The sequence below is a fragment of the Heterodontus francisci genome, unplaced genomic scaffold, assembly GCF_036365525.1.
Source record: "Heterodontus francisci isolate sHetFra1 unplaced genomic scaffold, sHetFra1.hap1 HAP1_SCAFFOLD_51_2, whole genome shotgun sequence".
Taxonomy (NCBI): domain Eukaryota; kingdom Metazoa; phylum Chordata; class Chondrichthyes; order Heterodontiformes; family Heterodontidae; genus Heterodontus; species Heterodontus francisci.
In genome coordinates this window covers 5466589-5471487 of record NW_027141369.1, presented here as the reverse complement: position 1 = coordinate 5471487, position 4899 = coordinate 5466589, and the positions used below count along the sequence as shown (strand labels likewise).

The following is a 4899-nucleotide window of genomic DNA, read 5'->3' as shown; positions in this document are numbered from 1 at the left end:
TGCAGATTCCCTCCCTAAACCCCATTTTGGAAAGAACGTCCATCATGTAGGTGTGCGATTTCCTGTCAAAAGCCTTCTCCTGGTCCAGGCTGATGAGGCAGGTGTCCACCCTCCTGTCCCGTACATAGGCGATCGTATCCCTGAGTAGCACGAGACTATCAGAGATCTTCCTGCCGGGTACAGTACAGGTCTGGTCAGGGTGAATCACCAACTCCAGAGCAGACTTGACTCGACTGGCTATGACTTTGGACAGAGTTTCAGCTCAGTCATTCAGGGACCTGGAATTCACACAGTTTGAGCCCATGCTTACCCGAACCCACTTCTGATTGGTCACCCTCTTCTTATTCACATGTCTTAACCAATCGCAGAGCCTTGAATTAGAAAATGCAGCCAAGCATTGGGTTAAATTGTCGACCTGACAGAATATTTTAAATCGAAAAAGCCTCCAATTTCAGTGCAGTAAAGAAGCGAATTCCTGGAAAATCTATGTCCAGTAGCTTGGGGTCCAGGCAACTGAAGGCAGGACCGCCAGTGGTGGAGCTTCTCAGCCTTTTGGCTAAGATCAAGTGTAGTATCTGTTCTTATCAGTACTTACTTGGCAGAGGAGAAACCATGATCAGTGGCTTTTGATCCTGGGTAGGCTTTGAGTAAAATGGCTATAACCAATCTTTGAGCTTCAGGCCAGGGAGTGCGGAACACCATTCGGGTGGTGGTGAAGGACAAGGAAGGAGATGCACTGGTCGATCGCACCTTCTTCATCAAGAAAATCCTCATCGATTGCTGTGGATTTCAAGCTAGGCACATCTTCTGCCTGCAGGATTTCCCCAGCAGTGGGTATATCGACATGACATTCAAGAATGTGGCGGGGTGCATCAAGTTCCTGAAGGCGTTCAAGGAGAAAGGGGACCGGGCGCCGCTGTCGATCCACCCAGTGGAGCCGCTCTTCACGCTTCCGTCACAACATGACCGGGTGGTGACAATTCACCTCTCCAACCCCCATGTTCCTGTGGTGGATGTACTCACCTTTCTCGCCAGGTACGTCGAGGTGGCCAGCACTGATGTCAAAGACCCCTTTGGGATTTGGACCAATAAGCGGCAAGTCAAGGTGACCTTGACGGTCGATGCCAACGGAGCCATCATCCACCCTCCCTCCAGCTTCGCTATCAGGGGAAGTCGAGGCTTCTTGGTCTACGCTGGGCAGCCCAAAGTTTGTAGCACCTGTGGCAAATCTGGTCACGTGGCAGCTAACTGCAGCACGGTTGTCTGCAAGAAGGAAGGCCATCAGACCAAGGACTGTAAGCAGAGTAAGTGTTGCAACCTGTGCGGTGCGGCAGGCCATCTCTACAAAACCTGCCCCAAACGCTGCCTCAGTTATGCTCAGGCGGCAAGGTCCAAGGAAAGGCCGGGAGAAGGTTCGACGAAGGCGTCCGGTGTTGGAAAGGAGACAAGCAACCTTCTCTGCAGTGAGGAACTTCTACCTGAGAAGGAGAAGAAAGGGAAGGCAACTGAAACCAGCAACCCGGCACCTACCCTGCACCCGGAAACCCCTCCTCCACAGACAGAATCAATGGAGGAGGAGGCAGCAGATGGACAAACAGGTCAGTGGCAGTTTGTCCAAAGGAAAACCACAAAGAAAAGACCTCCAAAAGCGGAACAGGCCACCACCCAAACCAGTGGCAAGAGGAGGCTTCCGTCTGAGACAGACTACAGCAGCTCCTCTTCACTGGATGAGGAAGTGCCGGAGCGACAGCACCTTCAAAAGAAGCGGCAGAACTCAAAAGGAGCTGGAAGATAAAACCCCCCAGCCCCCGGGCACTGGAAGCTGTGATGGGCCTGTCAAGCCCAAACCCAAAGCGCCACACCTAGCGACATGGCCAACACATCCCAGCTCTGGGACACTGAGAGCAAAGACACATCTGGCGCACTTCAGCTCTGGGAAGCCGGCAGCAGTGATGTTTTCGAGGAGGAACAGAGGGGAACAGCAGAGAACAGCCCAATCCCTGCTGCCAACAAGACCCCCGCCCCCCCCACCGATGTCACCTCAGTGGAAGAAACCCTGCATGAAAAACCAGGAGGGGTTTCTGAGCCCAACGAGTGTGAAACAGCTTGCGTACACTATGGGTATACAGGAACATCCTGAAGGACTGGGACTAGCAAGGACAAATGGTATGGGAAGCAACAACTAACTTTAAAAAAATGGGTATAAGGATTGCTTCAATTAATGTGCGCAGCATTAAATCCACTATGCGATGGATTACCTCGCCAAGGTCAAAGCCGACCCCCTGTTTCTGCAGGAGTGTGGAATACCACATCTCAGCACCGACAGGCAGTGGTCGCAATGGTGGTCCCACGGGCCATCGATCTGGTCAGGGGGTAATGATTGCCATTCCTCCGGCCTGGGTCATCTGCTGCGGGGAGGTAACTTCACCATCTCCGAAGTTAAGGAGGTGGTGGGCAGTCGCCTCCTCATCGCAGATGTAATGTACAACAATGCTTCGCTCTGGTTGATCAGCATGTACGCCCCGTTTCAATGCAGCGAACGGTTGACCGTCTTTAGAATTAGAATTAGAATTAGAACTAGAACATTACAGCGCAGTACAGGCCCTTCGGCCCTCGATGTTGCGCCGACCATCTGACCTACACTATTCCATTTTCATCCATATGTCTATCCAATGACCACTTAAATGCCCTTAAAGTTGGCGAGTCTACTACTGTTGCAGACAGGGCGTTCCACGCCCCTACTACTCTCTGCGTAAAGAAACTACCTCTGACATCTGTCCTATATCTTTCACCCCTCAACTTAAAGCTATGTCCCCTCGTGTTTGCCATCATCATCCGAGGAAAAAGACTTTCAATATCCACCCTATCTAACCCTCTGATTATCTTGGATGTCTCTATTAAGTCACCTCTCCTCCTCCTTCTCTCTAACGAAAACAACCCCAAGTCCCTCAGCCTTTCCTCGTAAGACCTTCCTTCCATACCAGGCAACATCCTAATAAATCTCCTCTGCACCCTTTCCAAAGCTTCCACATCCTTCCGATAATGCGGTGACCAGAACTGCACGCAATACTCAAGGTGCGGCCTCACCAGAATTTTGTACAGCTGCATCATGACCTCGTGGCTCCGAAACTCGATCCCCCTACTCATAAAAGCGAACACACCATATGCCTTCTTAACAGCCCTATTAACCTGGATAGCAACCTTCAGAGATTTATGTACCTGGACACCAAGATCTCTCTGTACATCTACACTACCAAGAATCTTCCCATTAGCCCAGTACTCTGCATTGCTGTTACTTCTTCCAAAGTGAATCACCTCACACTTCTCCGCATTAAACTCCATTTGCCATCTCTCAGCCCAGCTCTGCAGCCTATCTATGTCCCTCTGTACCCTACAACACCCTTCGACACTATCCACAACTCCACCAACCTTCGTGTCATCCGCAAATTTACTAACCCACCCTTCTACACCCTCATCCAGGTCATTTATAAAAATGACAAACAGCAGTGGCCCCAAAACAGAACCTTGCGGTACACCACTAGTAACTCAACTCCAGGATGAACATTTGCCATCAACCATTGCTGCTGGCAACGTGCAGGCCAGTCATCCTAGGCGGTGACTTCAACTGCATCATCGATGCAGCTGGGCGATCTGGCAGAGACGACAGCAAACTGGACGCTCTGTCCAGATTCCTAATAGAAACAGTAAAAGATGCAAAACTGCACGACGTATTCAGCAAACCTGCAGACGGAGTGCAGCGTAGATAGACATGGTCAAGATTGGACGGGTCTGCCCATTCCAGGATTGACTTCCTGTTTGTGGCCCATGCCGTCACGGTCAGATCCATTGACGTCAAGCCGGTGTTCTTGTCGAACCACTGCCTCGTAATGGCCGACTGTCACTTACAGGACGACTAGCGGGTTGGCAGAGGGACGTGGAAGCTCAATGCTACACTGCTAAACCCAGAGAACGTTGAGGAACTTAAAAGGGATTACAAAGGTTGGAGAACCGTGAAACCCCTCCTGAGTCTCCAGTTCACAGGTGGGACGCGATCAAGGAGAACATCAAGAGGTTCTTTCTCCTCAAAAGGTGTTCAGAGAGCGAGAGAGAGACAGAGGGAAATGTCCTGACTCCAGAAAAGTATGCAAAATCTGCTCCGGCTACAGTCGATGGGGGTTGAGGTCAAGGAGGACCTCCAAGAGGTGAAGAGAAAGCAGGCCTCGCTCTTTGCCACGGAGACCTCCAATATCATCTTCCGGTCCAGAGTCCACCCGATTGAGCAGGATGAGATGTGCTTGCATTACTTCTTCCAAAAGGTACACAGAGAGAGCTCTGTTATCAGCAGCCAGAAGGAAGAAGATGGCTCGGTAACATCTTCGCAGTCCGACATACTAAGGATCAGCAAATCCTTTTATGCTGGGCTGTATGACGCGAAGCCCACAGACAGAAGAGCCTCCCAGTCCTTCCTGTCATCTATCACAGAGGTCTTAGATGACAGCAGGAGGGAGAGACTGGACAAGCCGCTAACTCGGGATGAGCTAACAAAGGCCGTCAAGTCCTTCGAGATGAATAAAACCCCCGGAAGCGATGGCTTACCGGTTGAGCTGTATTGTGTCCTGTGGGACTGGGTTTGCCTGGACCAGCTGGAAGTATACGAGAGTATGCTCCTGGCCGGCAGCATATCAGAATCCATGAGGAAAGGCATCATCACCCTCATTGACAAGCGGAACGGGGAGAGGGCAGAAATTGGAAATTGGCAGCCCATCTCACTGCTTAATGTTGACGACAAGATTCTGTCCAAAGTCATAGCCAGTCGAGTCAAGTCTGCTCTGGAGTTGGTGATCCACCCTGATCAGACCTGTACTGCACCTGGCAGGAAGATCTCCGATAGTCTCGCAC

The 4899-nt window shown here is 51.1% G+C and overlaps 1 pseudogene; it reads left to right on the top strand.

Annotated features, from left to right (window-relative positions):
- The first annotated feature begins 536 nt into the window (after positions 1–536).
- Positions 537–671, top strand: LOC137363046 (U2 spliceosomal RNA; annotated as a pseudogene).
- The last annotated feature ends 4228 nt before the right edge of the window (positions 672–4899 follow it).